Here is a 15496-nt window from a genome sequence, read left to right on the forward strand (position 1 = left end):
CTTCTGACGCAATATTATGGGTGTATATTGAATATTACTGTACTGCAGGGAATACAAAGAGAAAATAATCTGGAGGAACAAGACATGGTGAAGTCAAATGAGCTTTGGCCACTGATATACAGCTGAAACCAGAAGTTTACATACACTGTATAAAAAGGCATATAACCATTTAAAAAAAAGTCAGATGTTTATGTGACTAAACCTTTTCTCTTTTAGGTAAGTTAGGATTATTACATTTGTTTCTGTTAAGCTTAATAGCAGAATAATGAGAGAGATATGTTTTGAGAAATTTTTGTTATAACTCTTCTTGAAAGTCAAGTTTACACACAATAAGATTATTCTGCCTCAGAAAAAGCTCAGATGATGGTGTCAAGGTTTTGAAAGTTTCTGATTGGCTAATTGATTACATTTGAGTTAATTGGAGGTACAACTGCAGAATAGTATTTAAGAAAAACCTCAAACACACGGCTTCCTTGTGTGACAACATGGGAAAATTAACAAGCTAGAATCAACAAATAAGCCAGATTACAATTTGCCAAATTACACTGGAAAAAAGAACAACTTTTGGAGACATGTGCTGTGGTCTGATAGAACTAAGATTGAACTGTTTGGCCATAATGACCAGTGTTACATTTGGACGACAAAGGGGAAAGCTTACAAGCCTAGGAACACCACCCCAACTGTGAAGTATGTGGGCGGCAGCATCATGTTGTGGGGCTGTTTTGCTGCAGGAGGGACTGGTCCACTTCACAGCATAGATGGCAACATGAAGAAAGAACATTATGCAGAAATACTGAAGCAACATCTCAAGACATCAGCCAGGAAATTAAAACTTGGCCACAAACGGGTCCTCCAAACAGACCATGACCCTAGGCACACTGCCAAATTAGTTAAAATGTGCTTTAAGGACAACAGAGTGAATGTTTGAGTGGCAATCACAAAGCCATGAGCTCAATCCTATAAAAAAAATTGTGGGCAGAGTTGTGTGAGCAAGACAGACAACAAATCTGACTCAGTTACACCAATTCTGTCTGGAGGAATGGGTCAAAATTTCTGCAAACTATTGTGAGAAACTTGCGAAAGGACCCCCAAAACATTTGACTAAAGTTATACAGTTTAAAAGCAAAGCTAAAAAAAAGCAAGGAAATGTATGCAAACTTTTGACTGTCTAGAAATTTTTAAAAAAATAAATAAATAAATAAATAATTCTTATTATTCTGGCATTTAGCTAATGTAAATCATTTAGGTAATCCTAACAGACCTAGTAAACATTTAGTATGATTTACCATCAGACATTTTTTTTTAATTGTTATGTTCCTTTTTTTAGAGTGTATGTAAACTTCTGGTTTTAACTGTACCTGTGACACTATTATAACATTTAAAAACCAAACATAATGCAATTTAAAAATAAAAAATAAAAAAAACACAAAGGCAAATCTACCTTCCACTCAATTTTCTCTATGTATAATTATTTGTATAAGCATCTTTGCTGTCTGAAGTGATAATTCTTTTGAAGGGAAAAGCAACATATAATTTGAACCGCAGCAGTGGTGTGAAGAAAAAGGTGGATTCTTTCTGCTCAGTGAAGGAGAAGGAAGAGGAAAACGACAGATGTCATAATAGGAAGTGCAGTGAGGTGAGAGAGAAACAGGAAATGAGCGTCAATGCCACACTAAGCTGGATTTCTGGCCAATCAGGTTGACTGCAGGACTCCATCATTACACTGAGCTGAACAGATGATCAGAATACACAGAGTGCAGCCACTGGATTGATCCTCTCCACATCAAAACAAAACAAAATAAAAATAGGATTGACTTCCTGGTGTGCGTCTGAAGTACGCTATTGATGTGAAGCCAGACAGGATAATTGAGACTGAGTTTCTAATAAACATCACTGGGTTTAGACCTAACAATATTAACTTTAACCAACCAGTCATTTTTCGGGAATAAAAATAAAGAATAATAATAAAGCTATGATTAGACCTATGACAAGATTTACAAGCCCATCATTTCAATTCAATCTATACATTTACTTTAGTGTTTAATTTACATTTATTCCAGTATTTTCATTAAACAATATGAAAATGTTGAGATCATTTCGATTATTAAATTTCTTGTATTTTAATGGATATCTATCCAGTGGATAGACCTGCAGTAGCTTTAGCAAACAAGTCATTCTAATTGGATTTTGATTGTAAACTTTACATTTTTTTATTTTATGTGTTTTTTTTTTTCAACTTCTACACTCACAAAATCATTCAGAATAAATCCACAAATTTTGAACAAAATTCAGTACAGAAACGGCAACAAAACGTCGGCAGATGACTACATTGTAATGTTTTTCATGTAACAACAAAATGTATATTTTTAGTGCCAAACTTATTTGACTAATAGCAAGTTTAAAAGAACATTTTTTTTATTGAAAATGGAACTCTAGAGCAACTTAATGTATCCTTACAAAATAAAAGTCACGGTAATGTTATTTATTTATTTAAATATATATACATCAACTCTCCTATGTTAGGATTTTTAAGGAAATATTCCCAAATACACATTTAATTGCACATATATACACTGAAAGGCAGGGTTTTCAAAATTATTTATTATTATTTCTAATATACCTAGTAAAAAATCTCTATTTTATTATCACCAAATGTTTTAGGTTTATTCATATTTATGTTTTGGGAAGTTCTGATTTACTTAATATTTATTCCTAAAAAAATATCTTTCTGACTGTTGACAGTTAGTTAGTTAGTTAGTTAGTTAGTTAGTTAGTTAGTTAGTTAGTTAGTTAGTTAGTTAGTTAGTTAGTTAGTTTAGAGCACAGGTGTCAAACTCAGTTCCAAAAGGGCCGCAGCTCTGCACAGTTTAGTTCCAACCCTAATTAAACACACCTGATCAAACTAATTGAGTTCTTCAGGCTTGTTTGAAACCTACAGGTAAGTGTGTTGGAGCAGGGTTGGAACTAAACTGTGCAGGGCTTCGGCCCTCCAGGAATTGAGTTTGACACCCCTGGTTTAGAGAGTCATAAAAACCTTAAACATAACTTCATCCATTTCCTTCAGCTTAATCCCTTATTTATCAGGAGTCGCCACAGCGGAATGAATCGCCAACTATTCCAGCATATGTTTTACAAAGCGGATGCCCTATAGCACATGTCTTTGGACTGTGGGGGAAACGGAGCACCTGGGGGAAACCCATGCTAACACGGAGAGAACATGCAAACTACACAGAAATGCCAACTGGCCCAGTCGGAACTCGAACCAGCGACCTCTAAATGAGTACATGAAGATTAGCACTTTTTTTTTTTTTGATTATGTATCATGTACATTAGTCATTTAAAAAAATAAATAAATAAATAAAACATTGTCTTAATGCCCTGTTATTAATCACCTGAGGGAAAGCATGATGATATTAGATACAACATTTTTACAATAATGGCACACTAAACATTGTGCATTGTCATTACCCTTCAAATTGAGCAGATTGAAGGCTCATTGTGTATACGCACCCCTTTATACATTTCTGGAGAGTGCAGAATGCAACCCAGGAGGTATGTTTTTTTGCAGTTTTTGTTTTCGCAAATGTGTTTTCAAAAGCACCAACAGACCCGCCCACCGCCTTCCCTAAACCCAACAGACAGCATTTTAAAAAGCAATCCAGAAAAAGAAAAGTCTTGATTTTTACCATGTTTTCAGATCTTTCCACGTTCTCATCCTCTTATTTACTTGTTTATATTATTTTTTTCCTTTTGTTTTTGTTTTAACTGCTTTCTGGAACCGTTCTTCGCCGGACTTGAACCCTGTGATCATGGTCAACTCCACTCCCCCTCCCAATTCCACCAACGTACAAGGTGAGCCACTGGGCAAACTGGTAACAGTGGAAAAGCCATCCACATGGAAGTAAGCAGTCAGCTGGTAGCGCAAAAAGCAACAGAAATCATCGGGGGCGTCATACCACCCTGTGGCATTCATTTTAAAGATAACATGCAGCTATACGTACCTCTGGCTGCATAATTTACAGTCTCTAGAAATTAAGATGGGGATCACATTCACAATGAGCCTGTGTTTAATTGAAATGTATGAAAATGCGTCCAATTTGCAAATAAAAGACGTTTCTGACAACTTCAAAAAGCAACATTTTGCAAGACAAACTGCTTTTTTGTTCATATTTACAGTACTGTTCACAAGGCGTACATAATATATGCTCAATTGGGTGATTTAAGCAAAGATTAAGCAGAAAAATGGTGTTGTGTAAACATTTTTTATCTAAAAATCTTGTCATAGTTTAAAAACAGCAATCAAATCCATCTCCCTTTGTGTTTTATGGATGAAAGAAAGTCAGACAGGTTTGGAAAATCTATAGAGTCAGTTAATAATGACAGCATTTAATTTTTTTTGCCTGAACTATCGGTATACTTTTACGAAATGACAGTGGTGGTGGATCGTGATAGAAAAAAAAAAGCCTGTCAGTTTGTAGTTTGGCTGAAGTTGATCTGAATATGCCCAACAGTCATGGCTGATATTCCCTCCCTGGACGACACATGTTTACCCAACATTCCTATACAGTCAAGTCTGCCAGGGATAAAGAAAGGTTAAACACAGCCCGTCTCACACTGCTGCCTTCGTACGGATCCATTTCATTAAATATGGCATCGAATCACACTGAATTTAGCAGAAAAATAAGATACGTCCCTGTGGGATGAAAGTTTCCCATGCGCTCCAATGAAAACAATAATATTCTCGCTCTGGGCCAACGCGATTTCAAGAACGCTGCACATAAATTTACATCCTATATCTGGAGTACAAATGTGAAACATAATATAGGGGGAAATTCCAAAGACATCTTACAAGAAGAACATGTGATCACTGTATTTGATAATGAACTGAAGACAATGCGTGCTTACATCCCAAAACAACCACAGAGGAAGTCCTCTTAAAGGGGACATGACATTCATACACAATGCATATTAAACATTAAGCGACCGTTACAATATCACAATAATTAACCTCGAAAAAAGCAGCGCAATCACTACCAGACTGCTGTTGTGTTTCTGGACAAGGCTGAATCCAGCTTCTTATTCGCAGCTTCTTAGTGACTCTATCCGGTCCACCTTAAAAAGTGCGACGCTTCCGTTTTTTAGCTTCGCGCTCAAGAAAACACACAACAGTTTTAATCTAAGCAAGGGCTTATTATGCGGTCCTGGTGCCATCTTGTGGATAGATAACGTCAACCGTCTTTGGTCAACTACACTATGGTAAGCTAATGGCCGCCAACGAGATCTCTTAAAAATTGTAAATATTTTAAAATAGGCACTATTCTTACAAATACACTGCATAGTTGCAATCTAAACAACTACATTCTCGGCTAACATACATACAAAATCCAATTTTACACAAAAAAAAAACAATGATAATAACAGATCAGGATAAATAATATAAACATATAAAAAAAATTAATTAAAAGAAAAACAAAAAAGAGAGAAAAAATATATAATTTTTTTTTAATTAAACAGAGATACATTCAGTCATTCATTCATTCATTTTCTTGTCAGCTTAGTCCCTTTATTAATCCTGGGTCGCCACAGCGGAGTGAACCGCCAACTTATCCAGCACATTTTTATGCAGCGGATGCCCTTCCAGCCATAACCCATCTCTAGGAAACATCCACACACATTCACACACACTCATACACTACGGACAATTTCAGCCTACCCAATTCACCTGTACCACATGTCTTTGGACTGTGGGGGAAACCGGAGCACCCGGAGGAAACCCACGCGAATGCAGGGAGAACAAGCAAACTCCACACAGAAACGCCAACTGAGCCTGTGATATTTCCAAAATATTTATCATAATAATCCAAGAATCTATCACTTTTTTTATCAACTAGTCTAAGAGATTTAATAAAAACATCAATTTCAATTAAAAAAAATGTGAAAAAGAAGGCTGCGAATTGGAGAATTTTTGTTTGTGAATTAAATATTCTCCATACAAAATAAAAAAGTTAATAATGTAGTTCTGTGATATATCAGTTTTACCTTCATAGTAACAAATAATATCTTGAAGTTGTAAGGGTCCAGAAGAAGCAATGTAGTTACCTATATGGATATATAAGCTATTCAAAAAGCTTTTTGTGTTTTCACATTGAAAAAATATGTGATTCAGCGTTTTGTCTTCACTTTTACAAAATGTGCATGAATCCTCAACCTCCAAAAACTTTGCCGAAGTACTATTCACTGGATATATTTTATGAAGAATTTTAAAATGAATTTGTTTTATTGGGAATGCAGTACTTATGAGGTAATAGCCAGGCTATTTTCCAGTCTATTGGGTCAATGAAGGATGCCCAGTAAAATTTGCCCTTAGGAACATTATACTTTTTATTTTGAAAAATTTGTTGAATACATTTATGATTACTGTTTTTGTCAAATATACTAATTCCATTTAAGATCAGCTCTGGTTCTTAAATAACAATTTCATCAAACATTAAATGAGATTTTATAAGTTGAATTAGGCCTAAAGGAATCGCTTTTTGCACAGCATTAAATTCTTTTAAAAGTAATAGAAAATTATTATTAGACATAACTTGTTCATAAGACAAAAAAAATTAGAGAGTAATACACAGAGTTGAAGGGTGAAGATGCCTTTGTGTGATGTCACATGTGACTATCAGGCAATCAGATTCAAGAACCATACAGAACTGTCGTATATATATATGTATGTATATATATGTATGTATATATATATATATATATATATATATATATATATATATATATATATATATATATATATATATATATATATATGTATATATATATGTATGTATGTATATATAAATATATATATATATATATAAATATATATATATATATATAAATATATATATATATATATATATATATATATATATATATATATATATATATATATATATATATATTTATATATATATTTTTTTTTATATATATATATATATTTTTATATTTTATATAGTTATATTTATTTATTTATTTATTTATTTACTTTTTTTTAACTTTTTTTTTACTCAAACATAAAAATGCAAGAGAATCTACGAATGTTCAAGTGGTTCATGTTTTATAAAATGCATTTCTGTTTCTTTTTTTTTTCATTATTTATCTCCTTTTTATTCCAGATTGTGCAGTACATGTGATTTTATCGCTATTTTAAAATTTACCCCACAAGCCATTTTCTCACTTGCTTTTTGAAGTGTATATGCATTGCTTTTAAGTGTTGATGATTTCAGACTTTTTGTGACCCGTGTTACATGGCCTACAGTTATTTGGAGGAAATCGAAACCATCCTTTGAATCTGAAAGATCATGTTCGGAGGGTAGGAAGGTTCAGCGTTACCCCTGCACCTCATCCTCGGTCAAAGCTGTTTCTGCTTCAACATCAAAAACATGCCAAGGAGAGGCCAATTTGGGAGGAATTGACTTTTTGAAGGCACGCACACACAGACGAGCATCGTCATCCACAAACCGTCACCTTCGCATGCTGATACAAGATCACTGAACACGACTCCAGCTCCTCCCTGACTACAGATGGAAACATCTGCTGACATTTGCCCACTTCAAAAGATACTATGGATGCTGATGATGAAGTGACTGAATGCAGCACAAACAAACATGAAAAGAAAAGTTATATGACTGTGATCATGTAATGATTGAGGAAATCACCTTTCATCACTAAATGTAGCCCCCAGTCATTTATTCTGATGTTTTTGAAGGCATGAGCATGATGTACATTCTGGCTTAACCAAACTGTTCTCCAACTTATACAATATAACGTATGTCCTCCAATATACAGTAAAAAAATGGCAGTTGTTGTTGATGAAACGTAACCATTCAAAAATACGGTAGGAAATCCAAACCATAAGAGCGTTTACTAAAGCCCTAGACCAGGGGTGTCAAACTCAATTCCTGGATGGCCGAAGCCCTGCACAGTTAAGTTCCAACCCTGCTTCAACACACTTACCTGTAGGTTTCAAACAAGTCTGAAGGACTCAATTAGTTTGATCAGGTGTGTTTATTTGGGGTTGGAACTAAACTGCGCAGAGCTGCGGCCCTTTTGGAACTGAGTTTGACACCTGTGCCCTAGACAGTAAAAAAAAAAGTTAAATATACGGTAGGGATGTAACGGTATCAGAATTTCACGGTACGATAATACCTCGGTATGAATGGCGCGGTATGGTATTTATTGAATAATTTACAGGAAAAAACAAAACTAATGAAAAGACTCGAAAAAGGTGCCAAAAGTGTTTATTTACCTTAGCACTGAACATATCAATAACATACAAATTAGCCATTTATCTACAAGTTTCGAAACAGGAACTTCAATTTTTCAATTTTAATAACAAAAAACTATTAAACTATATAAAAACAAAATAAAGTTTCAATTTAGTATTGTTGAAAACTCATCACATTCAACATTTAATCACTCACTCACTTAGATAGAGATGGGGTTTTAAGGAAAATTATCCTATAACTATAATCTGGTAAAAGCTGGGATCTCTGGGCATTTACAATGTCCCCTGCAACAGAAAAACCCTCTCATTTGGGACTGAGGTTTCTGGGACAGAAAGATATGATTTAGCCAAGGTTGACAGCAGTGGGTAACGCTTTGCATTGTCTTTCCACCACTTAAGAGGACGAGCCATGAGTGAGATCTCTTTACGGTACAAGTCAATGTCTGCATCAATCTAACAAGTGTGCTGTGTTTTGCAGTCCCCATAGTTTTTAGTCGTATTCCCCGACTTATATTTCACCACAGTCTGGCAGTGCCTGCATACTGTTTTTTTCTTTGTATGTCACCTTTTCTCCTTTTTCGTATCTTTTTAGAAAGAAACCGAAATTCTTCCACACATCAAATTTAAAACCCGCTTTAGGTTCGATCATTTCCAGCTCTTTTTCTTCCCCGCTACTAGCAACACACTTCATTTCCGCATTACTGGATCTGTAGTGACAACAGACCGCAAAGGATGATGGCCACGCCTGGGCTGATGGGAATTGTAGTTCCCGCTACCTCCCGTTCGCTTCATTCGCCTAAGCAAACTTTTCTCAGAAATATAGTTTTATTGAGTCATGTGCCTACGGTAATATTGAAAAAAAAATACTATTGCGGTATGACGGTATTTACAATATTGTTACATCCCTAATATACGGTAAAAACAGCAGCGGCTATTGCCGAAAATTAACCATAAAAATAGAGTGAGAAATCTGACCCATAAGAGCGTTTAATAAAAATCTATACAGTAAAAGAAATCAGTAAAATATACAGCAAAAACAACAGCTGCTGAAATTTAACTGTAAAAATACAGTAGGAAATTTGACCCATAAGAGCATTTACAAAAAATTGACACAGTAAAATAATCTGTAAAATATACAAAATTAAATGGCAACTGCTTTTGCTGAATTTTAGCTTTAAAAAATACGGTAGTAAATCCGACCCATTAAAGCGTTTACTAAAAACCTACACAATAAAGGAAAATCCATAAAATATGTCTTACAGTAAAAACAGCAGCTGCTATTGCCAAAAATTAACCATAAAAATATAGTAAGAAATTTGACCCATAAGAGCGTTTGCTAAAAACCTATACAGTATTAAAAAAATCTGTAAAATATACAGTAAAAACAACAGCTGTTGTTGCTGATATTTAACCGTAAAAAATACAGTAGGAAATCTGACCAGTGTAAAAATCTACACTGTAAAAGAATCTGTAAAATATACAGAAAAAAAGCTATTGCTGCTGAAAGTTTACGGTAAAAATACAGTAGGAAATCTGACCCATAAGAGACGAGTTTACTAAAAACCTAAACAGTAAAAAGAAATCTGTAAAATAGACAAAAATAAAGGCAACTGCTGTTGCCAAAATTTTACCATAAAAATACAGTAAGAAATAAGACCCATAAAAGTGTTTAAAAATATACACATTTAACAAAAACAATCTGTAAAACATGCAACAAAGCAAAGGCAGCTGTTGCTACTGAAATTTAAACATAAAAAATACAGTAGGAAATCAGACCCATAAAAACCTTTACTTAAAACCTGCATAGTAAAAAAAAACAAATCTATAAATTTAAGGTAAAAACGGCAGCTGTTATTGCTGAAATGTAACCGTAAATAAATATGGTAATAAATCCAACCCATAGGAGTGTTTACTAAAAACCTATGAAAAGATTTGTAAAATATATGAGAAAACAAGAGCAGCTGTTGTTGCCGAAACGTAATTACTGTATAAAAAATACAGTAGGAAATAAAGACCATAAAGCATTTACTAAAACAATCCATAATATATACACTGCTAAAATTCAAAATAAACAATATGGGAAGAAATCCGACCCATAAGAGTGTCTACTAAAAATCTACACAAATAATCTGTCAAATATATTGTAAAAAACTGTTGTTACCAAACTTTCACCATAAAAATACAGTGAGAACATAATAGAAATTTACAAAATAATATTGTTAAATAACTGTATTTTATACAGCAATATTTTGAAGTACCAACATCTACACAACAGAACTTTGTAACACAAAGCTTTTTTGTGATGAGTCATATGATGTGATGACGCATATGATGAATGACTGCTCTTCACAAACAACTTTTCCCACAAGCAGAGAAACATACTAATATGTAGAACAACTATCACACACCATCATGCTTCAAAATTAAGGTAATGCAAGAATACTTCCTTATCAACATTAGATGTATCATAAAACAACTAAAAAGATCCATAGTACAGCAAATAAAGTTAAGTGTCTTCCTGTGAAATCTAAGAAAGTTAATTTACGGTTGTTCACCGTATTAATGAAACTTACTGTTAACCTTATGTGTCCCGAAAGGCATTCCATGCAACCAGAAGTAAAGGAAACCCATTTTGGGGGCAAACAAGATTATTGCATTTGATTAAAGAATATTAGGGCAAATTAATTTAAATTAAAAGTGAAGTACACAGATACATAGTTTACAACAAGCAGTACTATATACATGAAAATAGGAAGAGTACAGTTTGATTCCATTCCGAATAACTTCTAATCCAAAGGTTGTGGGTTTGATTATCAGTCCCGACAGGAATTGAAGGTGAAGGCTGGTAGAGAAAAAACAAGCCATCAGCAGAATCATACTGCCCTGTAGCATTCATTTTAAAGACCAAATGCAGCCATACGTAGCTCTGGCTACATAATTCACACTCTTCAGAAATGTATATGTTGGGTAAACCCCAGCCTGATCTCACAAGGAATCGGAGGTATTTTACGTTTTGTCAGTTTAGTGCAGTGGTTCTCACTTTTTCTGTAACAAACAGAACTGACAACCACTCATCCAACCTGCAGAGGGAGCCCTCACCGGAATTCTGACTGTCAGTTCTTCGTTGGTTACTTCCTATTTGGTGGCCATATTAACCTGGCCACACCAAAAATTCAGTGCAAAGTATTGCCAGTATCTGCTGCCTTACCAAGCGTATTCTCACTGTTTGATCTGCCTTTTGTTATGACCTTTGAGCCTGTTATTTTTGACTACTGATTTTGGAAGACTGTTTTTGCCTTGTTTGCCTTGGTGGACACTCTAGCTGCGTCCCAAATGGCACACTATACACTATGCACTATGTACTTATGCACTTACACACTCATCAGGATAGTATATGTATGTAGTGTTGTCCCAAATGGCACACTAATGTTTTTTTTTACTAAGCGGAAATTCAAACCGTTTCCCTGATGACGTTTGACGGTTGCCAAATCAGTGAAATAAACGACAGAATTATCAAACAATACCTGCCGAGAGTATAACCGCATTCACCATCGGGAGGCGCTATAATCACTCTCGTAGGAGAATTTTGCTTTTACCATCCAAAATAAATAAAATTATCCAACATGTGCGTCCGATAGTGCATAAGTATTCGATTTGGGACGCAGCTTCTGTTTGTTACTTGTCTGCTTTTTTACTAAGATTTAGCCTGGTGTTTTGGATTTGTTTGCTATTAACTATTAAACTTCTTGCATTTGGATCCCATCTGTCTCCATGTCGTCCCCACCGCCATTGTCACATTTTCAGCCGAGGGCCCCTTTGTGTAGGGCATATCCTTTTGGGGCCCCCCAAAAAATAAAACCTTAAATTAAAAACTTTACTTTAAATTGTACTATTCACGCTCCGGATGAATGCTCGTGAGATGTCAGTTGGGTTGACATGGTTCAGTGCTTCAATCAGTTGATCAAATAATCTTCAAGCGCAGTGTTCACTCAGATCTGCTCTCACTGGATTCCATCAAGCCATATTTTGTGTACGAGTCATTTTCGTATACCATACTCGACAATACTTCACAAAATGTCATACTGCTGTTTTTGTTGTTGATAGTGTAACTTAAGTACACTTTCAGCCTGTAAACCATGTGTTCATCCGAATATAACAAGCGTTTACTTTCAACTAAAATAAATACTCACAAACAGAGAGGTCACTTTACCTCAAAAACTCAGCACTCAGCACTAATGTACAGTAAACCGAGCCAGATGCCGAGGTTTTCCCATGGATCCTTATTAAAACATCTCAAGAGCTGTCTTGATATTGTTGTTATTTGCACTTGTGAGAAGTTCCTGTTTGCATGGATTGGTCCTCATCCAGGTACACTGTACGAGTGGCTTTTCAAAGCTTTCACCAATGCTCTCTTTCTCCGAGCAGATTTCTATAAACTCCCACAGGTGCGTAATAAAACAAAAGGGCTTGAACCCAGTGAGATTTATGTACAGTAAGTGATTGTACCCACAAAAACAAGTAGGACTGCTTACATAAGAAAAATAAATGAGGATTCTGGGTCATAAAACGCAACTATTTTTACCATATAGCTTCGCCTGCCTGTAGGCAAAAAATGAAAAATTTATACAAACGCTCATGTTGTTTAAACATATGCCGCATATGACTTACTTTCGACAATGAAACATAAAAGGAAACTTTAAATAGTTTTTCCAGGTGCTGTTTTCTATATGAAAGTGAATGAGGGGGTATGCTAAACATACGGCTAATTAAAACCTTTCATACCACTGGCATTCCAGTATAATTGAGGAACAAATATAGAAATATTGTATATTTTTAATTAGTTTCCATTATAATTTTAACATATTTTTTATTTGCTTTATTCTTAAAGGTTTTATTTGTCTTTATAATTGTCATGATTTTTGTTTATTATCTCAGTTTTACTTTAATTTAGGACGTCAGTGTACACTACATTTATATGAGAAATGTTTAAATAATTATACTAACCGGTCACTTTATTAGGTACACCTGTCCGACTGCTCGTTAACGCAAATTTCCAATCAGCCAATCACATGGCAGCCACTCACTGCATTTAGGCATGGTCAAGACAGTCTGCTGCTGTTCAAACCGAGCATCAGAACGTGGAAGAAAGGTGATTTAGGTGCCTTTGAGCATGGCATGGTTGTTGGTGCCAGACGAGCTGGTCTGAGTATTACAGAAACGGCTGATCTACTGGGATTTTCACGCACAACCATCTCTAGGGTTTACAGAGATGTATCTCTAGGGTTTATGCTCGAAAAAAAAAAAAAGAAAATATCCAGTGAGCGGCAGTTCTGTGAACACAAATGTCTTCATTATTTTCTTACTTAGATTTTTTGACGTTTCAAGTCCAAAGATCTAAAAACTCCTAAATCAAAAAGAATTTTTTAGACAAGCAAAACATATTATCTTATTTTAAAAAACATTACGCTAAAATTAAGTGAGTTTTTCCTTAAAACAAGCAAAATATTCTGCCAATCTTATGTCAAAAGGAAAATAAGATTTTTTTACTTTTATTTTAGTTTTAAGAAAAAAAAACGTTCTTAATTTTGGCGTATTATTTCTAAAAACAAGACAATATGTTTTGCTTGCCTAGAAAATACTTCTTAACATAAGAATTTTTTAGACAATTGGACAAGAAAACAGACAAAAAAACCTAAGTAAGAAAAGCATTTTTGCAGTGTTGTTCATGCCAGAGGTCAGAGGAGAATGGCCAGACTGGTTCGAGCTGATAGAAAGGCAACAACCAAACAGCAGCAGAAGACCACACCGGATGCCACTTCTGTCAGCTAAGAAAAGGAAACTGAGGCTACAGTTTGCACAGACTCACCAAAATTGGACAATAGATGATTGGAATAACGTTGCCTGATCTGATGAATCTCAGGGATTCATCCATGATGCCTTTTATTAACGATGGTGCTGTAATGGTGTGGGGCATATTTTCTTAGCATTAGTACCAATTGAACATTGTGTCAACACCACAGCCTACCTGAGTACTGTTGCTGACCATGTTCATCCATTTATGACCACAGTGTGCCCATCTTCTAATGGCTACTTCCAGCAGGATAACACACCATATTATAAAGCGTGAATCATCTCAGACTGGTTTCTTGAACATGACAATGAGTTAACTGTACTCAAATGGCCTCCACAGTCACCAAATCTCAGTCCAATAGAGCACCTTTGGGATGTGGTGGAGCGAGAGATTTGCATCATGGATGTGAAGCCGACAAATCTGCAGCAACTGTGATGCTATCATGTCAATATGGAGCAAAATCTCTGAGGAATATTTCCAGTACCTTGTTGAATCTATGCCACGAGGACTAAGGAAATTCTGAAGGCAAAAGGGGGTCCAACCAGGTACTAGTAAGGTGTACCTAAAAATAAAGTGACCGGTGAACATGTTCACTTTTGTTCTTAAGATGAACCAAAGTATATAAAAAAAATAATAACGCTGGCCCACACAAGTCCTCCTCTATATTTCAAATAATTTCCAAGCCATTTATTTCATTAGTTTTAAGTGGGTTACAAAATATTACAAACTATGCCAGTTTTATAGTCTGTCTTTTCATTATAAAAAGATTTCTGTGAAATTTATTGGAGGGAAAAATAATTAAAAGGTAAAATCAGTGACAAAATTCCCAATTAGTTGCATTCACTTCTCTTTTTTTCCATAAAACAGATGTTTCACTCAAGTGTGAATGCAAATCAGCACACATCCAATATTGAGAATGTGGCTTTGGAGTTTTCACGGCAAATCCAGTCCCCGCAACCACAACAAAAATGAGAATCAGTGCCAGCCACGGTCTCACATCCAGCAGAAGTCATTAGAGAGAGCGGATCGGGACAGATTGAATGTTACCACTAATAACTCCAGCTCTCCTGTCCCTCATGGGCGATTGATCCATTTAAATGCAAGAAAAGAAAACACAGAAGCCCTTTTTACTCAGAAAGAGCAAAAAAATATGTTTTCACTTTTTGGGAGTGCCAAAGAAGAGTTTTTTTTTCCGTTTTCCATTTTAAACTGGATATAGTATTATATCTCTTCTGAGATTTGCACAGCAAGACCTCATAGACCATCTGGGTTTTCCCTGATTGATAAAAAAGCAATTCTGAATATGAAACTGACCCCATGCGGTTCTAATAAAGCCATACAGGCTTTGTAAGTGACACTCGGATCCTTTACTCATT

The 15496-nt window shown here is 35.1% G+C and overlaps 1 long non-coding RNA gene across 1 annotated transcript; it reads left to right on the top strand.

Annotated features, from left to right (window-relative positions):
* Nucleotides 1-2233: 2233 nt before the first annotated feature.
* Nucleotides 2234-14821, top strand: LOC147833843 (uncharacterized). Its single transcript, XR_015507173.1, has 4 exons — nt 2234-2826; nt 8236-9479; nt 9622-9934; nt 10173-14821. It is a non-coding gene; the product is annotated as an uncharacterized LOC147833843 (long non-coding RNA).
* The last annotated feature ends 675 nt before the right edge of the window (nt 14822-15496 follow it).

Source organism: Danio rerio, chromosome 14 (assembly GCF_052040795.2).
Source record: "Danio rerio strain M-AB ecotype USA chromosome 14, GRCz13ab, whole genome shotgun sequence".
NCBI classification, from domain to species: Eukaryota; Metazoa; Chordata; class Actinopteri; order Cypriniformes; family Danionidae; genus Danio; species Danio rerio.